At 43.8% G+C, this 15,478-nt stretch overlaps 1 long non-coding RNA gene across 1 annotated transcript in view; it reads left to right on the top strand.

Annotated features, from left to right (window-relative positions):
* Window positions 1–3,694: 3,694 nt before the first annotated feature.
* LOC103105366 (uncharacterized) overlaps window positions 3,695–15,478 on the top strand; it is a 35,272-nt gene continuing 23,488 nt past the window's right edge. Inside the window, exon 1 of the long non-coding RNA XR_008917344.1 lies at window positions 3,695–3,782. This is a non-coding gene — a long non-coding RNA (uncharacterized LOC103105366). The remainder of the gene's footprint in view (window positions 3,783–15,478) is intronic.

Raw genomic sequence — 15,478 nt, 5'->3', positions numbered from 1 at the left:
GGAGGAAGAAGAGGGAGGAGGAGGAGAAAGAGGGAGGAAGAAGAAGGGGGAAGGAGGAGGAGGAAGAGAGAAGGGGGAAGAGCAGGAGAAGGAGGAGGAGGAGGAAGGGGGGTTCTCTTTGTTTTGGAAGGCGTCTGGCTCATCAGCTTTTGGCTTCTCTCCTGGCCAGCTGTCATTCCAGGCACTCTGGGAAGGCACCAGTGAAATCTCATCATCAAAAAAACATTTTGTTCTCTCTGGCTGGGTCAGGCCTGAGGGAGGAGTCAAGGTTTCTGAGCTGGTGTCCAGGGGCCTGAGAGCCTGAGCTGGGGAACCTGGGAGGAATTTGGCTCCAGTGGAGTTGGGCCCAGCATCCTGTCAGTTTTCCTTTAGGCCAGATGGACACATTGGATAGGCACTGGGGGTGTGGACAGGAAGGAGGGAGAGGGAGGGAGCACTATGACTTTACTCTTTCGAAGAGCATTGTTTAGAAGAACACTCAGCCCCTGAGTTGGACTCCTCCAGGAGTTGAAGGATGTAGCATTGGCCTGAGGCCCAGGAAACTTGGCCTGGTGGACTGACATTTTTTTTAACCCTTTCCTTCCCTCTTAGAATCAGTACTGTGTTTTGGTTCCAAGACAGAAGAGCGGTAAGGACTTGGCAATGGGGGTTAAGGGACTTGCCCAGGGTCACACAGCTAGGATGTGTCTGAGGTCACATTTGAACCCAAGACCTAGGTTCAGTTGACTTCTTTTTTTAACCCTTACCTTCTGTTTTAGAATCAATACTAGTATTGGTTCTAACACAGAATAGCAATAAGGGTCAGGCAGGGGGGTTAAGGGACTTGCCCGAGGTTAGTCACACAGCTAGGAGGTGTCTGAGGCTAGATTTGAATCCCAAATCTAGGTTCAATTGACTTTTTTAACCCTTACCTTGTGGTTTAGAATCAATTCTAGGTATTGGTTCCAAGACAGAACAGCAGTAAGGGATAGGCAGTGGGGGTTAAGAAACTTGCCCAGGATCTCACAGCTAGGAAGTGTCTGAGAACAGATTTGAACCCAAGACTTCCCCTCTCCAGGCCTGACTCTCTACCCACTGAGCCACCTTGATGCCCCCTCCAGAAGCCTTTGTTGATAGGGAGAGGAAGAAAGAGAAATCTTCCCATCCCTCCTTTCCTCTCCTTTCCAAATTCACAAGGGAAAAGGTGAAGAATATACTAAAGGCTAGGCTCTTATTTCATAAATGTCTCTCCTTTTGCCTGTTTCAGAATGCAGTCAGCTTGCTTTTTATCTAGGGCACAAAGGGCACGTTGAATCCTTTCAGGGAATGATTAGTTGCACCATCCAATGGTCAGCAACCTATTATAAGATGTAAATGGGCCACTCAGAGTCTGAAAGGGATGCACCCCTACCTCTCATTCTCTCTGTTAACGGTCTCTTACATACTATAATTTCATCTAGCACAGTGAGGACTCAATTGACCAGTGGTTATTGGATTAACCCCTGCTACACTTAAAAAAAAAGTATTTTATAAGCAGATGACTTCTTTTTATAAACAAGCATTTTCTTCTCTCTTCTCCAAACAAAACAAAGAGCTTGTAACATATATGCATTTGTTATTTACTTCTTTTTCAGTCATTTCCTACTCTTTGTGACTCTTTTTGGGGTTTTCTTGGCAAAGACACTGGAGTGGTTTGCCATTTCCTTCTCCAGCTCATTTTACAGATGAAGAAACTGAGGCAAACAGGGTCACATAGCTAGGAAGTATGTGAGGCTAGATTTGAACTCAGGAAGATGAGTCTTCCTGACTCTAGCCAGTGCTCTCTCCACTGTGCCACCTAGCTTCCCTGGGATCCCTGGTTGGGCACAGTTAGGCAAAACAAATTCCTATAGTAGTCATGACCAAAAAATGTATGCAACATTCTGCCTATTTAGGTCATTAATTCTCTGCCAGGTGATAGGGAACATCCTTCATCAGTCCTCTGAAATTATGGACCATCACTGAGTTACCAACTGTTCTCAAGCCTTTCAAAATTGTTCACTTAAAGAGATTTGTAATGATAGTATATTTTTCCTAGTGCTGTTCATTTCACTGCATCAGTACACAGAAGTCTTCCCAGACTTCTCTGATACCGTTTCTTTTTTCATTTCTTATGAATATTTACATTAATATTCCATAATTGTTAAGCCAGTCTCCATTTGATGGACACCCTCTTACGCACGGGTTCTTTGCTACCACCAAAAAAGAAGCTAGAAATAATTTTGTACGTATGCAGTCTTTTCCTCTTTCTCTGATCTCTTTGGGGGCACAGAAATAGTAATGCCATGGCTGAGTCAAACGCGAGGCCCAATTTAGTAACTTTCTGAATACAGTTCCAAATTATTTCCAGAATGGCATTACCAATTCATAGTTTCACCAACACTGCACACTAATTTGCCTGTTTTCCCACAGCCTCTCTACTATATGCCATTTTCCTTTTCTTTTTCCAACTTTGCCAGTTTGATGGGTATGAAGTGAACACTCAGAGTGGTTTTAATATGTATTTCTCTAATTACCAGGGATTTGCAGCATTTCCCCCCATTATTTAGATAGCTTGGATTTTTTTTCTCTGAAGTTCATATCCTTTGACTAGTTATCATTTGGAGAATGACTCTTACAGACGAGATGATTCCTAAAATGGACTTTGAGATGGAGATTCTATGAGCTTATCATCATGGAGACAGCTACATATCATAATGGATTGAGCATAGGACCTGGAGCAAAGAAGATCTGAGTTCAAAGCTAGCTTTAGATACTTATAGCTATGTGACGCTGGGCAAGTTACATAATCTCTGTGTGTCTCAGTTTCTTCAATTGCAAAATGAGGATAATAATAGCACCCATATTCCAGAATTGCTGCAAGGATCAAATGACATAATATTTGAAAAGGGCTTGGCACAGTTCCTGGCACATAGTAGAAACTTAATAAGTTTTTTCCTCCTTCCTTCCTTCCTTCGTTCCTTCCCTCCCTCCCTCCCTCCCTCCCTCCCTCCCTCCCTCCCTCCCTCCCTCCCTCCCTTCCTTCCTTCCTTCCTTCCTTCCTTCCTTCCTTCCTTCCTTCCTTCCTTCCTTCCTTCCTTCCTTCCTTCCTTCCTTCCTTCCTTCCTTCCTTCCTTCCTTCCTTCCTTCCTTCCTTCTTTCCTTCCTTCCTTCCTTCCCTTTCCACTATATTTTGCTGATTCTAGGCTCCAATTAAGAGGGTCTCCTTATTTCCCCTTGAACAGCATTTTACAAGTGGGTGGCCAACATAGCAGAGTTCCCTTTAGTAGGCACTGTAAGGAAGTAGTGAAGAAATATCTGATGTATATTTAGCCTAGAGAAGAGCAAACTTACTGGGGACATGATTGCTGTATTCACATATTAAAAGGACTGGCATATGGACGAGGGATTAGATTTGTTCTGTTTGACTCTAGAGGACAGAACTGGGACCAATGTGTAGAAATTGCAGAGAGGCACATTTTGTCCTGATGTCAGGAAAAACTTCCTCATAAATAGAGCGATCCTGAGGCGGCACGAGGTGCCTTCTTGGGAGGCGGCGGCTCCCCGTCACTGGACGTCTCCAAGCGCAGGTTGGATTTCTTGTTAGGGAGTTGGGAGGGGCGGGGGAGGAGCCTTTTATTCAAGTAAAGGTTGACCAAAAAGCACGTGAGGTCCCTTCCCTCCCTTGTGTAGTCTGCGCTCCACTCAATTCAGGATTCACAGGATTTAATGTGGGGATCTACTGGATGATAGATCGACCTCATTTGGTTCGAGCCCCCTTCCAGGTCAGTTGGGAACTTCTACAACCATTTAAACTCAGTGTATCCACCAGGCTAGCAGAACAGACAAAGCATATATTGATGTAATAAAATGTTTAATTGGGGCAGAATCGCAAAGCAAAGCAAACACATCTCAGCGCTCATTCCTGGAAGAGTACAAACTTGTGCCCAGTTTCCACCAGAGTAGGCTGAGTAAACTGGCCTGAGGACGCATGTCTCTAATCTGTGGAAAGTTTCTCTCCGTCTCTTGTCTCTCTCTCTCTATCTGTCTCTGCCTCTCTCTGTCTCTCTCTATCTCCATCTCCGTCTCTGTCTCTCTGCCTCTTTGTCTGTCTCTGTCTCCATCTCTGTCTCTGCCTCTCTCTGTCTCTCTCTGTCTCCATCTCTGTCTCTGTCTCTCTGTCTCTTTGTCTGTCTCTCTCTGTCTCCAACTCTGTCTCTGCCTCTCTCTGTCTCTTTGTCTCCAACTCTGTCTCTGTCTCTCTGTCTCTTTGTATGTCTCTCTCTGTCTCCAACTCTCTCTGCCTCTCTCTGTCTCTCTCTGTCTCCATCTCTGTCTCTGTCTCTCTGTCTCTTTGTCTGTCTCTCTCTGTCTCCATCTCTGTCTCTGTCTCTCTGTCTCTTTGTCTGTCTCTCTCTGTCTCCATCTCTGTCTCTGTCTCTCTGTCTCTTTGTCTGTCTCTCTCTGTCTCCAACTCTGTCTCTGCCTCTCTCTGTCTCTTTGTCTGTCTCTCTCTGTCTCCAACTCTGTCTCTGTCTCTCTGTCTCTTTGTATGTCTCTCTCTGTCTCCAACTCTCTCTGCCTCTCTCTGTCTCTCTCTGTCTCCATCTCTGTCTCTGTCTCTCTGTCTGTCTCTCTCTGTCTCTGTCTCTCTATCTCTTTGTCTGTCTCTCTCTGTCTCCATCTCTGTCTCTGTCTCTCTGTCTCTTTGTCTGTCTCTCTCTGTCTCCATCTCTGTCTCTGTCTCTTTGTCTGTCTCTCTCTGTCTCTGTCTCTCTGTCTGTCTGTCTCTGTCTCTGTCTCTATCTCAAACTTCTATAGAGTCTGTTCAACAGAATTAAGTGTGGAGAGAGACAGTATCATGCAGAGTGAACACAGGATTTTAGTTTTAGACCTAAGAAGCCATCCAGCCCAAGCCCTTCATTTTATAGTTAAGGAAATAATGATAGCTGACATTCACAGAGTGCTTAAGTTATGCAAAACATACCACCCTGTGAGTTAGGTTCTACAGGCATTATTATTTCCACTTTATGGAAAGGAGGAAATGGAAAAGTTAGAGAAACAAATTGCCCAAAGCCAAGTAGCTAGTAATTTGGATGTAGTGAGGAGAGTGCTAGAGTTGAGTTCAGAGGACGTGGGTTTGGATTTTGACTTTATTGCTTACCTGTTCACCCAGATCAAGATCTTTGCTTATTTCTCTCCCTCCTTCCCTCCCTCCCTCCCTCCCTGCCTCCCTCCCTTCCTTCCTTCCTTCCTTCCTTCCTTCCTTCCTTCCTTCCTTCCTTCCTTCCTTCCTTCCTTCCTTCCTTCCTTCCTTCCTTCCTTCCTTCCTTCCTCCCTCCCTCCCTCCCTCCCTCCCTCCCTCCCTCCCTCCCTCCCTTCCTTCCTTCCTTCCTTCCTTCCTTCCTTCCTTCCTTCCTTCCTTCCTTCCTTCCTTCCTTCCTTCCTTCCTTCCTTCCTTCCTTCCTCCCCCCCCCCCCCCACCCTTAGATCTTATTATCAATTCTAAGACAGAAGAGAGACAAGGTCTAGGCAATAGAGTTAAGTGACTTGCCCAGGGTCACACAGCTAGGAAATGTCTGAGGCCAGATTTGAACCTATGTCTTCCCAAGAGTTCTTTCACCTAGCCTGTGCTTCAGTTGCTTTCTTTGTAAATGGGCAGAATAGGAATAGACCATATCTAAGGTTTCTTCCAACTTAAAGTCTGAGATCTTGTGTCTACTGGTCAAAGTGTTGAGTTGAGGAGTTGTGGAACTAGGTGCTCTTTTCCTTTACGCAATATAGAAGGACCTCATTTAATGTGAACCCAGCACATGTAAATTCAGGCTTATGGGACTGGAAATTGAAAAAAGTAAAGGAAATCTGTAAAATTATTTTTTAATTATGTGCTAAATCTGTGTCATCTTCCGAAGGCGCATAAAATCTCATATTAGCCAGCCCAATCACTCACTCTGAGAAGTGTTAGTGTGAGTCGTGACATTGTTTTGCATCACACATGACCTCCCTTCTTCAGTTTATTTCTAGCATTCTTCCTTGTAGCAAATTGTTTCCATCAGAATAGTGCTTCTCTATATTTTGCTACTGTTATTTAGTTATTAATAATGGCCCCAAAGTACAAGAGTAGTGATGATGGGAACTCAGACAAGTCTAAGAGAAGTCATAAAGTGCCTACATTTATTCATATAAGACATATTTATTAAATAATACGGTTTGGTATTATGTATAATTTTCAACTCATGATTGTAAAAAAAGAGGTCATCTTGTACAAATAATTTCATGCATATTTTTTGTTTTAAAATTTTCAAAGTATTTTATATAATTTGAGCCTCACAACAACCCTGTGAAGTAGGTGCTCAAAATTGTTCCCATTTTTCAGTGATGAAAAAACAGGCTAAGTGAGGTTAAACTATCTTCTCAGGGTCACAGAGCTACTTCAGTTTTTCTCTCAAAAATATTTACATCTTAAAAAAGAATTTGATAAGAAAGAAGTCAGTGATGGAATCTCCTGCCCCCAGTGGCTCCTGAGTAGGAATGACAATACTTTTGGGCAGTAGTTTTTCAAGTACAGGTCATATTCTAGGCAATAGGCATTCTTCATCCACTTGATATTTCCTGTGTGGATGTTCAGATCAAGCATTTTTGGGTGGTCATTGATTTCTTCAGGGAGGGTTGAATGCAAATAAACAGTACTATTTTCAAATAAGAGTGCCCATTTTGGTTATGAGCAAGTATTTGAAAGGGGAGAGCAGAATATAATTTGAAAAGCTCTCTTCTGATTGGCTATTTCTTATCTATTCATCCATCCATTACAATTATTCAGGTTTCTTGGAAAGAAATCACAACAGGATAACCCTGTTCAATGAATCTCTGATTGTAATTAGCAAACATAAAATAGGGAGACCTAGACTCATTAGAGGTATAGAATTCACGTGAAAGTGGGTGGTAAGGGCCTCTGGATAGCAGTCTCTTAAATCTTTGTTGGACTGGGACAGCCTGTATAATGGAGAAGGCAGTGGACTTGGAGTGGGGAAGACCTGGATTCCAATCCTGGCTCAGACACTTAGTGAGCTATTTAATCTCTTTTGGCTTCAATAGCCAGATGTTTGAAATGAAGGGAGGTGGATTCCATGACCTCCAAAGCCCCTTCCAGCTAGAAATCCGGCCTCCTTCCTACTTCTTTTTTTCTCTTTTGCTTTTTCTCTGTCTTCATGTTCGAATTAAAAGACTGCTTGGTGTTTCGGGACATGGTGTTGGGTGAGGATGGGGCTAAGATTGGTCTGTTTGGTGGGGACAAAGGACAGGGAAGATGGGCGTGATCCATGACATCGGGAGGGCTTCAGAACGAAAAGGTCAACAGGCTTCAAATTTGAGTCAGCTCAGGAAGCATGGTAGCAGCTCTTACATATGTATGCCTGAGAAATAATGATCTGTTTACTAAGCAAATTGTCAACAACTGTCATTTCCCCTCCTACCCGGTCCATGGCAGATGTATAGAGATTGGGGCTGGAAAATCCTGGTGAATTATTCAAAGGCAGCTGAGCTGAAATCTTTGAATCTAAGGAGTTTCTGCTCATCTCTGCTGCCACCTCTGGAGGGCACATTTCCCTCTCTTTGTCTGCCATGCCATTTGGGGGTACTGGGGTTAGATAGATCTAGACATATCTCAGTTTTTCCCTTTAGGGAAGAGAGGTCTCTCCCCCCCTTTTCTTCATCTCAAAATCCCTTGACATCCTCAGTTCTCTCCTCCTTTCTCCCAGTTTCAGATAGTGTGGATCCCTTCTATAGGTGCCCTTAAATCCTTTCCCTCCTATATTTTCCAGACAATTGGCCCCTCAGTTGGTTCTGCTCTCTTTAAAATGTTCAACTATCTCTCCTTGTCCATTGATTCCTTTCCTATGGCCATCAAACATGGCTAAGTCTGCTGCATCTCTTAAAATCTAGGGGTCTGGTACAGACACCATCAATAGGGTTTGATAGTTGTTTGGATGTGTGGCTTGGGGGAAAGGGAAGAACCAAAATGTCTCCAAGATTTCCAGCTTGGATGACTGGTAAGATGTTGATATCCTCAACATAAATTGGGAAGGAGGGCTGGTATTGGGAAGAGAAGAAGTGAAGTCTTCCCACATCCAAGCCACAGTTGACCCTTAGTAGGTGGTCTTTGGGGAAGCATCAAAAGAAAAATCCAAAGGGAAGTCCAAGAAAACGTCACTCTTTATCCATCTCCTCAAGACTGGCCACAAAATGCCTCTACCTAGGGGGGAGGATGACAGATGATTGACGGCCCTGGAAGGAGCGTTGGATGTGGTAGTTGGAGAATCCTAGGCCAGCTGCTATCTATTGGACCTTGAGCATCTTACTCTTGGACCCCAATTTCTGCAACTGTAAAATTCTCAATTTTCCTAGAATTTATTTGCATGTATTAATTTATGTACATGTTGCCTCCTTCATTATAATATAAGTTTCTCTTATATTATATTATATATATATAATATATATATATATTATATATATATAAGGGCATGGGGCCATTTATTTTGCCTTTCCCTCCTTGACTCCTGGCAGCTAGGTAGCACAATGGATAGATCTCCAGGGCCTGGAGTCAGTAAGATGTGAGTTCAAATCTGATTTCAGGGGGCATTGAGTGATTTCAGTGGATTGAGAGCCAGGCCTAGAGATGGGAGGTCCTGGGTTCAAATCTGGCATCAGCTACTTCTCAGCTGTGTGACCCTGGGTAAGTCACTTAAGCCCCATTGCCTAGCCCTTACCACTCTTCTGCCTTGGAGCCAATACACAGTATTGATTCCAAGATGGAAGGTGAGGGTTTATATATATTAAAAAAATCTGTTTTCAGACATTTCTTAGCTGTGTGACCTTGGAAGAGCTACATAACCCTGTTTATCTCATCTGTTGAACTAGAGATGGAAATGGCAAACTCACTGTTTGATGCTGGGCAAGTCACTTCATCCTGTTTGCCTCAGTTTCCTCATCTGCCAAATGAACTGGAGAAGGAAATGGTAAACCTCTTCAGTATCTCTCTGCCAAGAAAACCCCAAATGGAGTCATGAAGAGTCAGCCAGACACGACTGAAATGATTGAATAACAACAAACAAAACTTCCACACCTGGCCCAGTGCCTGGCACACACAGTAGGCGCTTAAATAATGCTGGTTGATGATCAACTGATCGATGGCCTTTCCTGATCCCCATAATATTCTTTTCTTCTTCAAGTAATCTCATATGTGTTTCCATGATGTAGCCCCCTCCCCACCTTTCACCCCAGTAACATGTAAGTTCCTTCAAGGCAAGGACTATCCCCCCTCCTACGCCCATTTTATTTTGGTGCCCCCCAGTGCCTGGCAGAGTGCCTGGCCCATTTGGGGACTCAATAAATGCTTCCAGCATAGGATTGGACTGGGTTCAGTCCCGTCTCCAAAGCTGGAGTGGCAGATGCTGGTGCTGGAAGGATTCATGGTGACAGTAGGTGGGGTTATTAATGAGGGAGCCTGTCAGCGTGGCGGTCCCTCTCTATTTTTCAGAGTTTGTTTTGCTAGAATAGATGAAGGGCCCTGATTCACCCTGCAGGCTCAGGGCTGGGGACCATTATCAGGGGCAAGTGGGGGCTGGGGTTGGGAGGTGGGACTTGGCTTTGGGAGCAGTGACAAAGAGAAAATACATCCCCCCTCTCCCCCCTCCACCACCAGCCCGGGAAATAGATTTTTGCCAATCCAGTTAGCCGCCTGTACAATCTATAGTCAGTTATAAAATCAAATCCAAGGTCAGGAACCAGCTGGGGATGCCAGGACACAAATATCTTTTATTTGCCACACTAAATAATCCTTGTGGTGGGCACATCTTGCTAGCTCCTGCTGGGTTCTAAGATGGGGAGGATGAAGGGGAGAGAATCCCTCCTTCCTTCTTTTCTTCCTCCCCTACAGCCTCCCTCACCCCCTTCCTTTCTAAGGGAGATAAATGGCAGCTTTCTCTCGATGGGTTCCATACACAGTTAAAGTATTGTAATTTCTGCCCTCTGACAGGAAACAGGAGCCGATGTGGATAGAGAAGGTTGAGAAAAAAATGTGGATTTTCAAGGGGAGGAGAGAGGCTTTCTTCTGCTTTCTTCCCCAGAGCCTGAGACAGATTTCTTTTCCTCAAATCTGGGCCACTTTTGACTCTGTGGTCTATTTTTTTAACCCTTCCCTTCTGTCTTAGAATCAATACCATGTGTTGATTCCAAGGCAGAAGGGCAGTAAGGACTAGGCAATGGGAAGGGGGGGGGGATAAGTGACTTGCCCAGGGTCACATAGCTAGGAAGTATATGGGGTCAGATCTGAACACAGAATCTTCCATCTCTAGGTCTGATTTTCTTCCACTGAGCCATCTAGCTGTCCCTGAGATGGATCTTTGGCTTATAGAAAAGCAGGGGGGCAGAGCAGAAGAGGAACTGAATTTACAGGCTGAAGCCTTGGGTTCAAATGGTCAAATCCTAGTAAGTACTATAGAATACAGACTCCTTGAAGGCAGGGATTGTTTTGCTTAAATCTCTGTACTCCCTGTGACTAGGACATAGTCCCTTAGTGGATTGATTAATTGGGACCTTTGGCAAGTTATTTCACTTAAATGAGCCTCCAGTTTTCTCATTTGTAAAATTGGAGAGGTTAAACTGGATGGCCTCTGAGGTCCCTTCTGGGTCTAAATCTATAATAATCATAGCTAGCATTTATGTAGACTTTACAATGATTGTCTCTGAATTCTCACAAAACCCTAGAGGTAGGTATTGTTATGATCCCCTTTCATAGATGAGGAAATTGAGGCAAACAGAGGTTAAGTGACTTACCCAGGGTTACATAGCTAGGAGGTGTCCACATCTGGATTTGATCTGAGGTCTTTCTGACTTTAGGCCTGGACCTCTATCTACCCAGGCACCACTTAGTAGCCTATAACCTCCTTGGTCCTCATTTCCTCCAATCTTAAAGTAAGACAGTTGAAATAGATGCACTCTATGATCCCTTCCAACTTTTAAAATTTTTGAATCCTCCCTTCCTCCCTTTCTTTCTTTCTTTCTTTCTTTCTTTCTTTCTTTCTTTCTTTCTTTCTTTCTTTCTTTCTTTCTTTCTTTCTTTCTTTCTTTCTTTCTTTCTTTCTTTCTTTCTTTCTTTCTTTCTTTCTTTCTTTCTTTCTTTCTTTCTTTCTTTCTTTCTCTCTTTCTCTCCTTCTCTCTTCCTTCCTTCCTTCCTTCCTTCCTTCCTTCCTTCCTTCCTTCCTTCCTGAGCTAGGCAATCAGAATTAAGAGACTTACCCAGGGTCACATAGCTAGAATGTGTCTGTGGCCAAATTTGAAGTCCTCCTGATTCCAGGCCTGGCACTCTATCCACTAGATGACCCCCAAACACTTTACCTACATGACTTCCTTTGACCTCTGTGGCACACAAGAAAACATACTGATTCTGGAACCAAAGACCTTGGGTTCAAATCCCACTGACAAGTCCCACTTTTCCACTTGGGGCCTCAGTTTCCTCATTTGTAAAATGAAGGGATTGGACTGGCCTCTGAGGTCCTTTCCAGGTCTCAATCTATAATTCTGTGGAAATATGCCCTATAACTAGGGCTAAAGACTATGGTTTCATTAACATGGAGAACTCCCAGGTGAGGAAACTCCCTCCCCTAATGTAGGCTTGCATCTACTCTGCAGCATACCCTTGTAAAGTGAAAATACTTGCTCAGGGTCACCGAGCCAGGATGCACGACAGACAGCATTTGAACCCTGGACTTCCTGACTTTGAGACTCTCCCTTTAGAATTGCCTAACTCTGCATCTTCCCCCCTCTGCCTGCCTCCTTAATAAATACTCCCTGAAGCTAACAAAGAAGGGTATTAACGATGCTTTCCTGGAGCCCGTTGGCATTATTTTTTTAAATCATGGACCAGGTGTGTCAACAGAGGAGTGGAATGGAATGTGATGCAGCCCATCTCATTAGTGATTCTCTGCACTTTCCTCCCTCTGAAGGATGCTAGTATTTTAACCAACGCCCAGCTGTGACAAAAACCTATTTATTCCGGAAATCTCTGGTCCTCAGCACCCAGGCCAGGGTCTGACCCCTAATGGATGCTCGTTGGAAGGCCTTGGATGAGAGCAGGCAGGCTGACCTCCGGCAGACACATGGGGGCAGCTTGGGGATGCTGGGGCCCCCCCCCCACCCGGTTTCTTCTTTCTGCAAGGAGTCCACTGCTGGGAAGTCTCTGAAGCTCGGGGAGGCCCATTGATCCAACATTCCTTCTGTGCTTTTGATCTAGGTGACAGATGACCCCTGAATGATTTGCTAATGATCCTTGCAAGTTTAGAATTCTAGAAACAGGGGGAGCCCTGTTTATATTCTGCAGTGTTTGCATTCCTGATTGGAATTCAGATTTTAGCCAGCAGGGACTAATATATCCGCAGGGAGCCTGGAAATGCAGTGGGAAATCCAAATCCTGCCTGCCGGAGGAGAGATCCCAATGAGTGAGGGCTGCTCTCCTGCCCACCTCCAAGGAGCCTTAAACTGGGTAGCGCCAAGGGGAAAGACCTGGCGGCCTGGCAAAATAACACGCCAGGAAGCAGAGTTCCCCAACCTCAGGCAGAGGCCCGCTGGGGAAGAGAAGGCCTTTGGGTCAGGACTTTTCAGTCTTTCTGTTATGTGTAACTTGTATTTATTGCAGCTGGAGTATTCAAAGGGGAAATGCTTTGGGAATCTTAAAGTGATGTATAAACAGTCTCTATTGCTGTCATTATTAATAGGGGAATAAGATCATATAATAATATTAACATTATTAGTATTAGTAATAATAAAATAAAAATCATCATCATCATAGCTAGGGTTTCTATGGAGCCTACTATGTTCTAGGTACTGTGCTAGCTGGGAGCTTTGGAGGTAGATTGGACGGAAAGGACCGATTTTCTCCAAATCTCTAGAAACTGGAGGGTTCTGGGATTTATGCCATTTTATTGGCCATATTTATTTAAATTTATTCAAATCTGTCTCCTAGTTGGGTGACCCATTAGATTATGAGCTCCTTGAGGGCAAGGGGCATTTTTTTACTCTTCTTGTACCCCAAGCATTTGGCACAGTGCCTGGCACACAGTAGGTGTTTAATAAATACTTGTTGGTTGACCGATTTCAGGTCCAACAAACAATATTATTGATATTATTGCATTTTATATCTTATTATTAATATGCAATATTATTGTTATTAGTGGAGCTGGTGGTGGTGACGAGGGTGGTTTGTTTCAGAGACAAGCCTAGCTTGAGTGGAAGCTGGTGTGTCAGCTCCTCCAGGGTAGAGACAGTTTCCTTTTTTGGCTTTTTCACCTTCAGAAACTATACAGTTGCTTCGTCCATAATGGCGGCATTTAAGAAAGACTTGTGATAGGCAGAGTGTCTCAAAACCATCTGAACTGGGAGGTAGATTGGACGGAAAGGACCGATTTTCTCCAAATCCCCAGAAACTGGAGGGTTCTGGGATTTATGCCATTTTATAGGCCATATTTATTGGAGCCATAATGGACAATTTTGATGCTCGGGAGTGTAGCACACCTGGGACAAAGAACAGGAAAATGTCCCCAGTTGGATTTTATAATTCATGATGTGAAAACAAATGGATTTTATATATGATTTCACTGAATAGGAAACTCCCCGTGAGGAAACTTCTGCCAATAGAGATTCGATTTCTGTGTTGCAATTATCTTTTTTTTAACCTTACTTTCTGTCTTAGAATCAGCATCAAGTATAGGTTCCAAGGCAGAGGAGTGCTAATGGCTAAGAAATTGGGGGTTAAGAGATTTGCCCAGATTCATATAGCTAAGAAGTGTCTGAGGATGGATTTGAATCCAGGTCTTCTAGTCTCTGTACCTGGATCTCTAGCCACTGTGCTACCTAGCTGCCCCCAAATTCTCCTTTCCTGATCCCTCTTTGTTGATGCTCTCTAATTTGCTAATGTACTTGTTGTTATTGATATATGTATGTGTACAGACATAGACACACACGTATAATCTTGTTCGCATCTCCTACCCAATCCCAGAATTAGGTCGTGAGTTTCTTGAGAACAGGGACTGTTTTTCTGTTTCTGTTTCTTTTTGAGTATCCTCTATTATTTAGCAGAGTGCCTGATACACTGCAGGTGATTAATAAATGCTTGTCAATAATTATGGGATCACGAGGGTCCTACATGTGGATAAGAAAGGATGTTGCGGTTTGAATAGGGGACTCCTGGATAGGGGACCCCTTTACTCCATCTACATTATAGGGAATAAGAGGGAGTCACAAACACAAAGAGCCATTCAGATTTTACCCTTTGAGTGGTTTCATTCATAGCTTGTAAAAGAAGTGGAACTCTGAGCCTCTCATACCCTAAATGACCTCTTTTCAAGCTGAAAACATTGGGAAACTGGAAGTGGGGTAAGTGGTCTGGCAAGAGACACTGAACCCCAAAAAGCAGGTCCAGGGAGTCCAACTGAGGAGCCCCGATGAGCTATGGAGAAGAGTAGACCCAGGAAGGCCAATGGCACCCTTCCCAGCAGATATGCTACATCAGACAAAGGTAAATAAAGTCAGGGCCCTAGAGTGCCACAGATATTGGTTACTCTGTTCATGTGCATTCTCTATGTAAGATCCTCTCTACTAGTGTATGCCCACTCTTTCTAGTAATGTTGTATGTGTTGGTGGGAGAGTATGCCCAAAACTTATAGGGAGAATGTTTTGTTTCTACATTCTGACAACATTATTTAAAAAATAGCCATTGCTTTGAGCTATTTGTATCCTCTGACTCATTATTAAAGGGAAACACACTGGTGGGGGCCCATGGGTTATAGTTTTAGGAACTCAGAGTATATCTTGGACTTTTGTTAACGTCATCTCATAGGGGATCAAACCTACTAGTTCAAGTTATAGGGTTAACCCATCATGGAAACTTACATAAATGTTAGTGAGTAAATGGAAAGAGGAAGGGGACTAAAGTGAATCTCTCTAAAATAAGGGGAGGGGGCAGCTCAGTGACTCAGTGGATTGAGAACTAGGTCTAGAGACAGAAGGTCCTTGGTTCAAATCTGGCCTCAGACACTTCCCAGCTGTGTGACCCTGTGCAAGTCACTTGACCCCCATTGCCTAGCCCTTACTGCTCTTCTGCTTTGGAATCAATCCATAATATTAATTCTAAGAAAGAAGGTAAGGGTTTAAAAAATAAAATAAGGGGATAAGCTGATCCAGAGACAAGACACTCTAGGGGGAAATCCAGGTTACCAGAGAAGTTAAAAAAAAATCTCTTATTCCCCAGACTCCCTGAAGAAGAGCTCTGCTATTTTGGGTCAGGGCTGGGAAGAAGCTAGGCAGGGGGAAGCCTGTCTGAACTGTAAACCAGCCATAATTCCCTCTTGTTTACTTAACTTGAGGTCTCCAAACTGCTGGAGGCCAGTTAGTTAGTATTAGCTAATGCCTTGCGCCTTCCTGAAGATAG

This window comes from Monodelphis domestica, chromosome 3 (assembly GCF_027887165.1).
Source record: "Monodelphis domestica isolate mMonDom1 chromosome 3, mMonDom1.pri, whole genome shotgun sequence".
Classification (NCBI taxonomy): Eukaryota; Metazoa; Chordata; class Mammalia; order Didelphimorphia; family Didelphidae; genus Monodelphis; species Monodelphis domestica.
Note: the sequence above shows the minus strand (reverse complement) of the source record. Positions and strands in the feature narration are given on the sequence as shown.